Source organism: Lycium barbarum, chromosome 9, assembly GCF_019175385.1.
Source record: "Lycium barbarum isolate Lr01 chromosome 9, ASM1917538v2, whole genome shotgun sequence".
NCBI lineage: Eukaryota > Viridiplantae > Streptophyta > Magnoliopsida > Solanales > Solanaceae > Lycium > Lycium barbarum.
Window position 1 is genome coordinate 28983348 of NC_083345.1, and position 16696 is coordinate 29000043.

The 16696-nt window shown below is 38.2% G+C and overlaps 2 long non-coding RNA genes across 2 annotated transcripts in view; both read right to left on the minus strand.

Annotated features, from left to right (window-relative positions):
• Positions 1-212: 212 nt before the first annotated feature.
• Positions 213-5096, minus strand: LOC132610982 (uncharacterized). Its single transcript, XR_009571397.1, has 3 exons — positions 4922-5096; positions 4385-4455; positions 213-561 (listed from the first exon to the last, which is right to left on the minus strand). It is a non-coding gene; the product is annotated as an uncharacterized LOC132610982 (long non-coding RNA).
• Positions 5097-13318: 8222 nt separating this feature from the next.
• The window catches only part of LOC132611187 (uncharacterized), a 40958-nt gene continuing 37580 nt past the window's right edge, over positions 13319-16696 (minus strand). The window contains exon 3 of the long non-coding RNA XR_009571497.1: positions 13319-13483. This is a non-coding gene — a long non-coding RNA (uncharacterized LOC132611187). The remainder of the gene's footprint in view (positions 13484-16696) is intronic.

Genomic DNA, 16696 nt, shown 5'->3' on the forward strand with positions numbered 1-16696 from the left:
AAAACCCGGAAAACATGTTTCATCATTTAAAAAAGGATTTTTGTCTAATTTACTCATCCCTTTTAGTTTAGAACAATAAGTTGTACTATTTTGTCCTCCAAAAGTCTCTTTAGTCTTGTTGTTATTAAGACAAACGCAGTTTGCTTCCTATTTTATATTTTAAAAATCAGTACGTGTTTCCAAATTTTTTAAAAGAATTGTTTTAAGGATCTAGAGTCAATCTAAACGGCATATGCACCGTTTGCCTAAGATACCGAATTCAAAACATAAACGATCCCAATAACATATGTGGTTTTTACAAGTATGAATACAATACAAAAAAAAAGAACATTAAGCAAGTAGAGATGGCATAAATAATATAATTAACGTAGACTAGGGGTGTACCAAACCCCTAGTAACCATTTTCACCCATGGTTGGGCCTTCGTGTCATTTTCACCCATGACTGGGCCTTCCATAGATTAGCTTCCCCTTTTTCTTTTCTTCTTAGACTAAACGAACTTGAAAGAATTTTCATATTGGGCCTTTGACCGAATAGGGTGGCTGGAGCTTAGCCCAAAAGGCTATGCAGTGAAGAGGGAAAGAAAGACCCCGGTTAGTTTATATTTTACTGCTCTTATCATACGTATAACTATACACATATACATACACAGTGTCGTATTCATTTACAAATCCTATGAGATATGCAAATACACACACATACAAGCATAATATCCTATCTATTCACAAGCTCATATAACGTGCATATGTATTTCCATGTCCTTAAAATCAATCCCAAACCTGGGTGGTGAGAAGACCAAGTCATCACCCCCCTTATTCCTGATGCTGCACAAGTTCCAAGAGGTTTCATGAACCTCTGGCATGGCTGGTCACCAAGGGAAGATTCAAACTAAGCCCTCCTCCCACCTAAACTGCCTCTCTCAACCAAAATAGCCATGGAAGACACAGATCCACATATCCACATACATGGCTTGGAATAAATAGGATAGGTTTAATATACACAGTTATAAAACAATTATAAATCAACAAGAACAGAAGAGAACAAGAAGGGAAGAGATGGATGGTCTCAGCAGGTGTATTACTCTTATGAACCAAGTCCAAGGCACTAAATATGAATTAGACATAAAAAGAAAGTAATCTGTATGGACATAATTTGGCCAAAACTAAGCTGAACCAAACAGTCACAACATAGACACTCACATAGAAGTAGCACAATCCCAAGCAGTGTTGAATCAAGTAGATATGGTGACGTAATTAAAGGCATGTAAACATAGGATAGACCAGCCTCGAGACATGGTACAATACAATAGAGAAGAACATCAAATTTGGCATCTACAGAGATCATGTGGAGTTATTCATACAAAACCTTCAAACAAGCCTAGGTGTCCCATGCATAGCCCAAGTAAATGTTCTTGCCATTCTTTAGGGATCATATTTTAATGTCTAGGTGATTCTCACATAGGATGCAGGAAATAAACAGGACAACAAAGTTGCAATCCTAATAGGCATGATATGGACAAACTCAAATAGGTGAAATCAAAGTCCTTTTATTGAGACAGTTATTTACCAGTATGTAGCATACAAGGGAAGCAACTGATCCATTAATCACTTATGACCTCAATAGAAACAAGAGCATAGGTAGATCTAACTATGCCAAGGAAGTATATTAAGGGTCATGGCTTTATTAGCCTTAACAAATACAAGTGAGGTGTTGCATTGCCCTCAGCAAAATTCAATTAAATGTCAAGACAAAAACAAACTGGAATTCAAGCCAAGATCAGCTGTAGACAATGCCAAGAGACTTTAAGTCCTAATGATTCTATGTAGAGTATACAGTATTAAGTACCAAAACTACATTTTCACACACACCTAAACAACTAGAATGACCAAAAGTCCCAAGGATACACAGAAGATTCAACATCTAAATTTCAGAGTTTGAAATCCTTTTTAGACCATTCCCCCTGATCATATTCTATTGTAGAAAGAAACAGGTTGATTTTAAAAGAAGATGCACATCATTTAGACATATTCACAACTAGTGGCCTACTCCTAGTTTTCTCATTTTTTCAGACTGGACAAGTATTCCTAACTCTCCTAGTATTATTTCTAAGTTCACTTGTTGTTAGTATACCCTTAGCTGGTTTTTAATACTGCACAAAAGGGGAAACACACCTATTATCTTCTAACTGGATTTTGACTAACAAACTCAAGGACACATCTAAAAGTTGAAAACGTGATATATTATCTAGAGTATCACAAAGAAGGCGTCAAATATATCCCTAAGACACTATTCTGCCACCCTAAGTTGATATAAGCCATTGCTTTAATTTATTTTAATGTCTTAATGCTTCTTAGGACAAGGAAAAAAAACAAACCATCTTTAAAACACAGATGAAATCAAATCAATGCACACAGAACTTCCATATAGATCTTAATTCCAAACCCAGCCTAACAAGATATTAGGGAGTCTGTTATACCTTATTATATTATCCACATAAAACATTTCATGCCTTATTTTCCAACAACCAGTATTCCTACTTGAAGCCTTTTCCTCTTTCCAACTTTAAGCAATGACTGTAATCTACAAATTAATATATATTATCTAGCCTAGTCAACCCATCCCTAAGGCATATCTTAGCAGACCAGCAAAGTTCATTTAAGTCCAAAATCAAACATTAAGACCAGGTTTAATGATCTAAGTGAACAATTATTAATGCAGAAGAAGTTCATTTTTAGGATCCATTTAACTCAGAAAAAAATAAAACACCAAGTGTGAAAATGTAGCAGGTTACACCCCATAGACTTGTGGGACATGCGATGACAATCTCTTATTTTGGGAAGAAAGATACTGTAGGTCAAGTGATACCTGACCCTTTCTCAATCTTCTCCTAAGATTTCTTTAAAGACTTCCCCATTTGTCAAGTGGTTTTACTCACACATCTATACTTATGGTCCTCTTCTCTTACCCTTGAGCACATGCCAAAAGGAGGTTGGATAGTTCATGTATTAAAGCAAACCCTTCTTAAGGTTTCAGCTACAGTCCCCCCCCCCCCCCCCCCCCCCTTCTTTTTTTTCTTCTCCTTACTCTCTCCTTTTACTTTGATAGGACTTATAAGATTTTACCTACTTATCTCCATATTTTAAGCTTAAACATTCAATGATCATGAGTATTATCAAACCATATTCTTCATTCATACACAGAGAAGTGAAAACCGACCTGAGATTTCAAAGGCAAGCCGCAATCCCTAAACTATTCAAGACCTGACAAACATGACCAACCTACTTCATTTCACCCTTCTCCTAATACTTTAAACATGTTAAATTTGAACACTTCGGATCTTCTATTATACTAAGGTCAGTTCATCAGTAAATATCAATACAGATGCAACAGTGTATAGCATACCAGTCTACTTTCATGACACAAGTTACTTAACCAATTAGATAAGACAAATGATAGGAATGAAAAAAAATAAGAGATCAGATATAGCAGAATAGATTTTTCAGGTCCTTGACAACTGTCTCCTTCCATTTTTATATCTTTAACTCCCAAAGTGATCAGTAATCAAGTTAAAGACTAATAACCATCTTGCTTGCTTATTAGACCAATTAGATTGATCTTAATTAACTTCAAGTAATGACTTGGTCCTATGGTTCCTAAAGGTTTATCCTTTCCTTTTCCTTCTTTTACCAAACTTCTTAACACTTCGAGATAGAACATTTTTCAAAATGTAGGACTTGTGACATGGACTATACCAAGATAAGTCATAAGCATTATATGTTTATGTCACAAGTTCAGACAAGAGATTAAAGCATTATTCAAACCAAAGAAAACAGATTTCATACTCTAAATCCTTAATCACATTAGTTTTAAGATTTGCTACAAAACATAGGCAATTTAGCACACATTCAGGCCTAAACTAAGTGAGAACATGATCACAGGTGTTTTCATTAATAGTTTACCAATCCACAAACCAAACCGAACCTGATTCCATTTTCAATCTGCATATTAGTTGATAAAATAAGCAAGCTGTTAACTAGTCCTAACTTTATTCTATTCTATATGAGTAAAGTCATTTAAGAAGGAAGAAAAAATGAATGTTCAAGGTATCTCAACCACACCATTTCACAGTTGACATAGAAACATTTAAGTCACATAAACAAGCCACCATGAAATCCAATCAGCCTATTTTAGGTGAGTTTCAACATAGCATTCAACTGGTTCTACTATTTTGCCTTAAGTGAAACATAAACTAAACACACAACTAAATGGGACAGGTTTTCATACTAGGAACCATCATTAGCAAATATTAGACACCAAGAAGTATAACTAATGCAAATACACTAGGCCAAATTCTAAATAAGGAAATAAAATGAATCAAGCGTTACCTTTTATGTGCGCAGCCAAGAAAAGAATGGACTTGGGAGCCTTATGCTTCCAACCTCGACACTCAGCCATGCTAAATAAAAATAAAGCAGGCAAATATTTTTAGAATTGAGAAAACCCTCAACTATTTCAGTCAAAGTATTAAAATTTTACTAAGAAGCATTTAAAAATCGAAATTTTCATCTTCTTCAACTTTCAAACTCTTTCCTCTCTTTTTCAATCTATTTTTTCTGTCTGTCTATTTTTTTCTCCTTGTTGTGACCCATTTTTTGTGCAAAAATTCATCCAAGACTAACATCAACGATGTGGGACAAATCCCATTTTCAGAACCAAACACTCAACAAATGAAATTAACGACCCAGATCTAAAGGAATGACAACGCATGTGGTTGGATCTAACCATTCTTTGGTCGATCTGAACCAATAGTCAAGGACCAATAGGAAATCGCAAAAAAACAATAAACAATATAACCTAAAAGCAAAAGAAAATCATACGTTTTCTGAAAATCTGAAAAATGAGTAAAAATAAAGATCTATTACCGTGTTTGGAAGAATTTTGAATGAAATCGCGTTAAACATTAATGGTTCATGCTTTTGATCATACAAAGACTGTCAACAGTCTGAGCAAACTGAATCTTTGCCTTTTCTAGCATGAGAGAGGTAGGATGAACGGGCGGCGCCTCTAGGGTTTTAGAGAGAAAGAGGAAAGGCTGCGTTTGTTTGTTCAACAAAATGAAATGAGGGAGTATTACTCCCTTCATTTAATCCCAGAGTTGGGCCGGGTCTGGTCCATCGAGTGGACTGGGCCTGGTCCCATTTTTTTTCAAAATGAAATAGATAGGCCCCTTTTATCGTATACATATATATATGTATACCTAGTGTATACATGTATATTTATACCTAGTATATGCATATATAGGGAAAAATAGATAATTTGACAATTAAGACGATTATTAGTAACAACATTTTAATTATAGATGAAATTAGGACATGATTATCCTATTAAAGTAATTTAAAAAATGACGAACTGTGTAAATGGACCTAAAAATATGGCCTCTATTAATTCTAATCTGCATGATTATTTAAATTATGGCCTCCTTTATCCTAATTAGACAATTTTGAAATTAAATTGCAATAATGACCTTAACAAATTTGAACCAATGAACTGGTTATTTCAAATAAAACCATTACGAGGCTAATTTGGAAAAAATGACCCTAATTTCTTTAAATCATGAACTGATTAACTTAATTGTGGCCATAACAATATATTTAGACAATAAAAAATCAATTTGCAATAACGATCATGTCACGACCCAATCAGAGGGCCTCGACGGGCGTCCGGAACTAGCCCCCCCCCCCCCCCCCCCCACATATATATATATAGACATAAGCCGACAAGGCTATCAAAATGATATACAAAATATAAGCCGACAAGGCTGAGAGACATCTAGCTATACCCAACTGTCTACGAGCCTCTAGAAAGAGTATGTAACATCATAAAGACGGGACAGGGCCCTGCCACACCCATATAAACACATAAAAGAATAGTACCAACAACTACAGCTCCGAATCAAATGGAGCTCCTCTAGACAATCTCTTATGAAGCAGCCTAAGGGTTGAGTCTGTCTCCCTGTCCACCTGCGGGCATGAATACATCATCCATAAATAAAAGGACGTCAGTACGAATAATGTACTGAGTATGTAAGGCATATGTAATAACACGATAAAAACATTAAGGGTAACACAATATAGAAGAACCGTTGTACCTCTTGAGACGTTACATCATACTTACTTACCTTTTTCTCTAAAGAAGACCTTCCATACATATACATATACATACATATATAAATAGCATCATCATTATAATGTACCCGGCCTTTTTAGGTCTCGGTGTGAAACGTACCCGGCCACAATGGGACTCGGTGTTGTTCGTACCTAACTGATCAGTGCATAATAGATATCATACCCGGCCATATAGGCTCGGTGTCACAACATAGCTTTATATATCATTATCACCATATCTTTTCTTGGAGGATCAACTATCATAGGATGGGATTAGTGAAGTCATGATACTACCAAGAACTATAAGCTTTAGCGCCTCAAGGAATGGAGTCATTATGGAAGACATTATTGATTTCACGTATAGGTATACAACAAAGGGTTCATGCCTTAAGAAAGAAGGGTTAGCGTTACATACCTTTATGTCTTCTTAACTACTTAACGTTCTCCTCCAAAGCCTGAGAAATCTACATTCAAGAGGGTTTATACGAAGGTTAGGTTTCAAAGATACTCTAAAGTTCAAACTAGTATAATTCATGCACTAACGAAAATTAGACAGCATTTCCCCTAATTCATCTACTTCTACCGAATTCCAAAACAACTCTCAATCAACAACGACATTAATAACAATACCATAATTAAGAGACTTCATTCAAGTTAGGCTCCATTCAATCCCCAAAACCCTTTTCATAATCAACACATAACAATAACTACAACACAAGCCATATATACTTACATACAACACTTCCTCAACATCATTAGTACCACCCACAACAAGATTATACTCATAAGATGCAAAGAATTATAGTTCAAGTTAACTTATAGCTCATACTATCCTCAAATTCATACCTGAACTCTCTTTTCACTTTCCTTCCTTCAACCAAATGGTAGAACAATCAAACAACCGTTAACCATATGCAAGAGATGTAAAAACTTACCTTAATCACACAAGAACAAGCCTTAGATCAAGTTACTCCACTAGAGTGAAGTCTCCAACATCAACACCAAAGGAAAGCTTGAGTTTCACGAACCCTAGTAAGCTTTTTAGTACTTAAATCTTTTAATCCTCTTGGGTTTAGTATGGATTAGTGTATAAACTTAGAGAGAGGGTTTTGGAGAGCTCTATGATATGATTTGGAGAAATAATGATCCCAAATGAGGTAAAACAAAATATATAAAACGTCACTTAAAATCCCATCGGGCATTTTGACGGACCGTCAAACTTCTTGCGGTCCGTCAAATAGGCCAGCCAAATAGGCCTCACTGTGACTATTTCACGGTGGTTGCTCCACCATGTGATGGGCCGTCAAACACCTTACGGTCTGTCAAATTGTCCGTCAAACTGCCCACTTCCGATAAGTTGCCCCCTTCGATTCGTTTGACTTCCAATCCTTATGGAACCTTCTTGGCACTTGTGTACACCTCATTAGCCATCTAAGGGGCCCTATAGCTCCCCCTCAAGGAATTACTAAATAATTTATAATTCGATTGACGTGAAATCTTCCCAAAACATGACTCAAATTCCACTTCCTTCGACGAACTTAATTTCACCGATTCATATGACTCCAAAACTTTAAGGTATGCACTTAAAAGTTATCAATTACTCTCCTTAACCTTATAAGGACTTCATGTCCACTTTAAGCTCGCATTAGTCCACTCACAAAGCAAACAACTCGAAATTTTCAAGATGTAACATTTCTCCCCCCTTAGGAACATTCGTCCTCGAATGTTAGACCCCTAGGGATTCTACAAAAATTTTACCAAAGTTTCCCCTTTAATATGCCACTACCATCCTATCATAGCAACTCAAATTATACATCGCCTCACAGGGCTACAACAACAACAACAACAACAATGGCCACGCACGATCAAGATATCATCGAAAGAAACCATTACATACCTGAGGACAATGGCGTCTCTACCTGAGTCTCTTCTGGGGGTGGAAATAAATGGGGCTACCTGAACTTCATACTTTCCTCAGCCTCCTAAGTCATCTCTTCCCTATTATTGTTTCTCCATAAAACTTTAATTGAAGCTATATCTTTGGCTCTGAGCCTCTGAACTTGTCTATCTAGAATAGCAATGGGAGCTTCTTCATAGGACAATCGCTCGGTGACTTGGATATCATCTACAGGTACAATTCTAGAAGGATCTCCAATGCACTTGCGAAGTATCGATACATGAAAAACCGGATGGACTGACTCCAAATCCGAAGGTAGATATAATTCATAAGCCACCTAGCCTACCTTGCGTACAATCTTGTAAGGCCCAATATACCGAGGACTAAGCTTTCCCTTTTTCTCAAATCTCATAACGTCTTTCATCGGTGATACCTTCAAGAATACCCCGTCATTCACTTAAAACTCTAAGTCTTGTCGATGATTATCCGTATAATATTTCTGACGACTCTAAGCGGTTAATAACCGATATTGGATAAGCTTGACCTTCTCTATGGCTTGGTTGATCAAGTCAAGCCTTATTAACTTAGTTTCTCCCACTTCGAACCACCCACCCGGTGATCTACACTTGCATCCATAGAAAGCCTCACACGGGGCCATTTGGATACTGAAATGATAACTATTGTTATAAGAAAACTCAATAAGAGGTAAGTGTTCATCCCAACTACCTCTAAAATCCAACACACACGCCCGTAGCATATCCTCAAGAGTCTGGATGGTACGCTCAGCTTGTCCATCAGTCTGTAGATGAAATGCGGTACTAAGACTCACCTAAGTCCCCAAAAATTCTTGAAAAGACTTCCAGAAATTAGTTGTAAACTGTGTCCCTCTATCGGAAATAATAGATACTGGAACACCATGGAGTCGTACTATCTCCTTGACATAGAGCTTTGCATAATCTTTAGCTGCGTATATAGTTCTAACTGCTAGGAAGTGAGCTGACTTCGTAAGTGTATCCACAATTACCCATATAGAATCATACTTATGCTGACAACGAGGTAAGCCTGCAATGAAATCCATATTAATCACTTCCCATTTCCAAGTCAAAATTTTCATAGCTTGCAACAACCCACCGGGCTTCTGGTGTTCAATCTTCACTTGCTGACAGTTAGGACATTGAACCACGAATTCTGCTATGTCTTTCTTCATCCCATTCCACCAATATATGGATTTAAGATCATGGTACATTTTCGTTGCTCCGGGATGAACAGAATAACGGGAACAATGGGCTACTTCCAAGATCTGACGATGTAATCCTGCAACATCGGGAACACACCACCTGTCTCGACATCGGAGAACTCCATCTTTAGAAATCTCAAAAGATATCTTTTTCATCTGAGGAAGTGTATTTCTGTAATGAACCAGTATGGGATCCTCATACTGGCGTTCTTTCACCTCAACTACTAGTGACGAAATGGCTGAATTCTTAATAGTAGCTCCCATATTGCCCCAGTCCATTACCCGAACCCCTAGGTAACTGCTGGAGCTCATATGCTAACTCTCTCTTCTCTGGCTGGACATCACATAAGCTACCCATAGATCTTTAGCTAAGGGAATCAGCTACGACGTTCGCCTTCCCAGGATGATACAGAATGCTGACATCATAATCTTTCAACAACTCCAACCATCGCCTTTTCCGTAAATTCAACTCTTTCTGCTTGAAAATATACTGAAGGCTCTTGTGATCTGTTTAAATATCAACATGAACACCATACTAATAATGCCTCCACATTTTCAATGCATGAATCACTGTTGCTAGCTCAAGATCATGGGTTGGATGATTTTTCTCATGTTTTCGCAATTGCCTTGAAGCATAAGCAATCACCTTACCATGCTGCATCAGTACACATCCTAACCCAACGCCTGAAGCATCACAATAGATGACATAGACTTCCGATCCTTCAGGAAGTGTCAGAACCGGGGCCGAAGTTAACTTATTCTTTAACTCTTGAAAATATGCTCACAAGCATCCGTCCATGGAAATTTAGCTTCCTTCTGAGTCAGCTTTGTTAGTGGTGCAGAAATAGAAGAAAAGTCTTCTACAAATCTTCTGTAATAAACTGCCAAACCCAGAAAACTACGAACTTCCGTAGGTGTCGTAGGTCTCGACCAAGTCTTCACAGCTGCAATCTTCTGGGTATCCACCCGAATGCCATCAGCTGAAATAATATGCCCCAGAAAGGTTACAAAATTCAACCAAAACTCACACTTTGAAAATTTTACAAATAGCTCCCGAGCCTGAAGAACTCTAAGGACAGTACATAAATGCTCTGCATGTTCTGCCTCAGACCGAGAATATACCAGGATATCGTCAATGAACACAATCACAAACAGGTCTAGAAAAGGCATGAACACATTGTTTATCAAATCCATGAATACTGCCGGTGCATTAGTTAGCCCAAATGACATTACCCAGAGCTCAAAATGACCATATCCAGTTCTAAAGGCTGTCTTTGGAATGTCCTTCTCTGTGATTCTTACCTGATGATACCCGGATCTTAAATCTATTTTAAAGAACCATTTGGCACTCTACAATTGATCGAATAAATCACCAATCCTTGGAAGTGGATATTTATTCTTGATCGTCACCTTATTCAGCTGTCTGTAATCAATACACATTCGCAAAGAGCCATCTTTCTTCCTTACAAAGAACACAAGTGCTACCCACGACGATGAACTAGGCTTAATAAAGCCCTTCTCGAGCAAGTCCTTCAATTGTTCCTTCAACTCTTTCAACTCTGCAGGAGCCATCCTATAAGGAGGAATATATATGGGTTTAGTCTCTGGTAGCACATCAATAGCAAAATCAATCTCTCGCTCTGGGGGAATTCCTGGAAGCTCATCCAGGAATACATCCAGAAACTTATTCACTACAGGGACAGACTGAAGAGTTGGCGATTTGGCTTCTATATCTTGAATGCGGACTAAATGATAAATACAACCTTTAGCAATCATCTTCCTTGCCTTGAGATGGGTACTAAACCTACCTCTCTGAGACGCTGTATTTCTCTTCCATTCCAAACCCGGTTCTCCCGGAAACTGGAAACGAACCATTTTTGTTCTACAATCCACATTGGCATAGCAAGAAGCCAACCAATCCATGCCCATAATTATATCAAACTCCACCATTTTCAACTCATGTAAGTAAGCCATAGTATGATGCTCACATATCACAACTACACAATTTCTATATATTCAGCTAGCTATCACCGGATCACCAACGGGTGTAGATACTTTGAAATGTTTAATTAACTCAGGTTTCACCCCAAATCGACCAGCAACATAAGGAGTAACATATGACAGTGTAGAGCCTGGATCAATCAATGCATATACATCATGAGAAAATATCGATAATATACATGTGACACTATCAGGGGAGGACTCAAGATCTTGTCGCCTCGCCAGAGCATAAATACAGTGATGAGGACCACTAGGACCGAGCACTCCCCCTCTACCTCTACCATGACTAATTGGTGTTTGCGAGCCTTGTCCCGGAGGGCGTATGGATGATGAAGACCCAGCTGCTGACCTCGTGGCCTGAACCATACCTCTACTACCTCTCATGGGGGGCAGTCACGCGCCATATGGCCTAGCTGACCGCAGGCATAGCAAGCATCTGAACATAATCGGCACTGACCCCAATGTAGCTTTTCGCACTGAGAACATCTTGGTAGGGGTGGTCTTGCCTGGCACGAGTCACCCCTGTATTGAGAACCCGAAGCTCTGAAACTCTAAACCGATCCAGAGTGGATAGGCCTATCAAATCTCTGGCCCACAAATCGTGGAAGTGCACTAGTCATGGAATGGCCTAAATGCCTAGAATACTGCTGTCTTTGCCCTCCTCTGAACTCACTAGTCAGACCCTAAGATCTAACTCTCTTACTATAACCTCTATCATGTTCACGCTCACTTCTTTACTGTTGTTGTCGTTCTTTCAATTTCTAGGCATGGACCTGGATACGTGAAATATCCATTCCGCTTGAAGTGCGGCAGTTAAGCACTTATCCATCAAGTATGGCCCTAAGCTACTCACAAATCGATGAACACGTTCTCCCATATCCGCTACCATGGTCGGAGCATACCTAGCCAAAGAATTGAAGCGGAGGCTATACTCTAGGGCACTCATGCATCCTTGCCTAAGATTTAAGAACCTGTCATCTCTAGCTCGCAGAACCTCTGGTGGCAAGTAGTGTCGGAGGACAGCATCAACAAACTCTTGCCATACCAGGGGAGATGCATTGCCTACCCTAGAAGACATCCAAACTGTATACCAATGAACCGCAACATCCCGTAATCTATAGGAGGCCAACTTTGCCGATTTGACGTCCGAAACATGCATTAACTGAAGTGTCCTCAACATTTCATCAATAATGCTTTGAGGTTCCTCATCCAATTTGGACCCAAAGAATTTCAAAGGGTTCAAGCTAATAAAATCACGGGCTCTGGCAATAAAAACCCTATCACCATGACTCGTACCCTGCCGTTAGGCCTGAGCAGTGACTAACTGAGTCAGCAAATGAATGGCCTCTTTCATCTCTTGGCTCGAAGCATCTAGTGGGGGAACTGGGAGTGTGGGGGCTGGGGCTGAAGCTCTCTCACGCTCCTCTAAAATAGGTAATGAGTGATAGGACCGAGATGAAACCTCATTCTGGGACTCACCCTCCTCTATATCTGTTGGTGGTACTCTCTCAGTCCGCCTTCCTGCCACTGTCTTCGCCTTTTGGGATGCTGTAGCTTTTCTCTTTATAGGCATCGCTAAAAACATAACACACGGTTAAGAAAGAGAAAACTCTCATATCACGGCCATATCGTACGATCTATGAAGAAAAGACGGTCATTAATTCCTAAATGCCTGCAGCCTTCTATTTATAAGTGTGGCGTGCAATACACCCATAAACAAGTCTCTACTGGACACGGCTCGTAGACACACCCTAGGATGAACTACTCTGATACCACTTTTGTCACGACCCAGCCGGAGGGCCATGACGGGCAAGGAACTAGCTCACCAAGCACCCCTCATCATACCTTCACAATCTAATCTAGGTGAGCTGCATGGATAACTCACAATTCCTATGCATCAATAATACAAATATATATATATATATATATAGACATATGCTAACAAGGCTATAAAAATGATATACAAAATATAAGCCGACAAGGCTGAGAGACATCTAGCTATACCCAACAGTTTACGAGCCTCTAGAAAGAGTATGTAACATCATAAAGATGGGACAGGGCCCCGCCATGCCAATATAAATACACAAAATAATAGTACCAACAGCTACAGCTCCGAATTAAATAGAGCTCCTCTAGACAATCTCTGATGAAGCAGCCTAAGGGTCGAGTCTATCTCCCTGTCCACCTGCGGGCATGAACGAAACGTCCACAAATAAAAGGACGTCAGTACGAACAATGTACTGAGTATGTAAGGCATATGTAATAACATGATAAAAATATGAAAGGTAACATAAGATAGAAGAACTGTTTGTACCTCTTGAGACGTTACATCATACTTACTTACCTTTTTCTCTAAATAAGACCTTCCATACATATACATATACATACATATATAAATAGCATCATCATTATAACATACCCGACCTTTTTAAGTCTCGGTGTGAAACGTACCCGGCCACAATGGGACTCGACGTTATTCGTACCTAACTAATCAGTGGTTTATGCACAATAGATATCATACCCGGCCATATAGGCTCGGTGTCACAGTATAGCTTTATATATATATATATATATATATACACATACATATAGGATTACATAAGTAAAAGCAACACCATCATCATCATTATCACTATATCTTTTCTCGGAGGATCAACTATCAAAGGATGGGATCAGTAATGTCACGAAAGTACCAAGAACTATGAGCTTTAGCGCTTCTAGGAATGGAGTTATCATGGAAGACATTGTGGATTTCACGTATAGGTATACAACAATGTATACAACAATAGGTTAATGCCTTAAGAAAGAAAGGTTATCCTTAAATACCTTTATTTCTTCTTAACTACATAACGTTCTGCTCCAAAGCGCGAGAAATCTACATTCAAGAGGGTTTATACGAAGGTTAGGTTTCAAAGACACTTTTAAGCTCAAACTAGTATAATTCGTGAGCTAACGAAAATTGGACAACATTTTCCCTATTTCATCTACTTCTACCCAATTCAAAAACAACTCCCAATCAATAACGATATTAATAACAATACCATAATTAAGAGACTTCATTCAAGTTAGGCTCCATTCAATCCCCAAAACCCTTTTCATAATCAACCCATAACAATAACTACAACACAACGCCATATATACTTACATACAACACTTCCTCAACATCATTAGTACCACCCACAACAAGATTATACTCATAACATGCAAAGAATTATAATTCAAGTTAACTTATAACTCATACTATCCTCAAATTCATACTTGAACTCTCTTTTCACTTTCCTTCCTTCAACCAAATGGTAAAACAATCAAACAACCCTTAACCATATGCAAGAGATGTAAAAAATTACCTTAATCACACAAGAACAAGCCTTGGATCAAGTTACTCCACTAGAGTGAAGTCTCCAACATCAACACCAAAGGAAAGCTTGAGGTTGACAAACCCTAGTAAGCATTTTAGCACTTAAATCTCTTAATCCTCTTTGGTTTAGTATGGATTAGTGTATAAATTCGGAGAGAGGGTTTTGGAGAGCTCTAGGATCTGATTTTGGGAAATAATGATCCCAAATGAGGTAAAATGAAATATGTAAAGCGTTACTTAAAATCCTGTCGGGCATTTTGACGTCCACTTTGACGGACCATTAAACTTCCTACGGTCTGTCAAATGGACCGTCAAATAGGCCAGCAAAATAGGAGTCACTGTGACTGTTTCACGGTGGTGGCTCCATAATTTGACTGGCCGTCAAACACCCTACGGTCCGTCAAATGGTCCGTCAAACTGCCCACTTCCGATAAGTTTCCCCCTTCAATTCGTTTGACTTCCAATCCTTATGGAACCTTCTTGGCACTTGTGTACACTTCATTAACAATCTTAGGGGCCCTATAGCTCCCCATCAAGGCATTACTAAACAATTTATAACTCGATTGACGCGAAATCTTCCCAAAACATGACTCAAATTCCACTTCCTTCGACAAACTTAATTCCACCGATTCATATGACTCCAAAACTTTAAGGTACGCACTTAAAGTTATCAATTACTCACCTCAACCTTATAAGGACTTCATGTCCACTTTATGCTCGCATTAGTCCACTCACAAAGCAAATAACTCGAAATATCCAAGCTGTAACAGATCACCTAATCTATTAATCATCCTAATTAAAAAATTTATGGGAGATTATGCATATCTTGACAAATCATGAAATTATACATAAACTAAAGATTTAAAGGGTTAAATGGTTAATTACTCAAGCTTTATGGATTAAAAGTGTTGCACCTCAAAAACTTTCGCATCGTTTGCGTCATGAGTAAACTAACGTAAGCTCCGAGAGGTCATGGAACCCTTATAAGGATAAGGAATACTCTTAAAAAACGTTAAGCAAGTGTCTAAAATTGGAAAAATTTGGCAGAATTTTGAACATAAATTTTTGGTCAACTTTACAGTAGTATATCTCGTAGTATATCAGGAGTTTTGAAGTAAAGTAAAAGCCTAAAATGAAGTTCATGAAGTCTAGTTTTTAATGAAACAAACCGCTCATTGATATGACATCGGAGTAGAGAGTTATTGATGTTACAAGTTAGGCCAGCGGACAGAGGCGTGCAGCTACAGTGCGCGAACGCGCCTGCTACAGTGTGCAAAATCCTAGGTTTGTGCCAACCCACTATAGAACATTCCCCCAACTTCCACCCATAAAATTTTAGTCCAATCAAGTGAAATCTCGGGATTTACGTTCGGATAGTGTATAGTTGCGATTATAATATCGTATTACGATGAATCTTGGCTTGAAATCAAGGTGAATATATTGCGGATCTAGTGGGAATAAGGTAATAATCTCTCCTTATTGATATTGATTTAGGTTTATTTACGGAGATAGAACTATTAAATGGTCGTATAATGAATTATTTGGTTGAGAAATCAGGTAAACATCATATGGGATGTTTTATGGAGTATTTTCGTATTGATGATGATGTTGTTGATATTAGTGTTGTTGATATTAGTGTTGTTGTTATTGTTGTTGGTTATTGGTATTGTGATTTCGAGCTAGGGATATAAACAGGGGAGATGCTGCCCGAATTTTGACAGATTTTAAAAGTATTTAATTTGATGGCTTAAGAAAAGCATATGACGATAAGCTTAACAATAGTATGAATTCTCTTGAATGTAGATTTACGAGCTTGGAAGGATAAGCGTTAAGCAGTAAAGAGACCCAAAAGGTATGTTAAGGTTGTTCCTTCTTTTCTTGGCATTATTCCATATATGGTAAAAAAATGTAATCAACCTTATGACTAGGGATTTGTCAAAGTAGAGCTTGTCATATTATTGCACAGTTTTCGAGTGTTATGTTATTCCTTCCGAGAGGCCATATCTCATCCCTTTGCCCTTGAGTTTATAGAGAGATAGA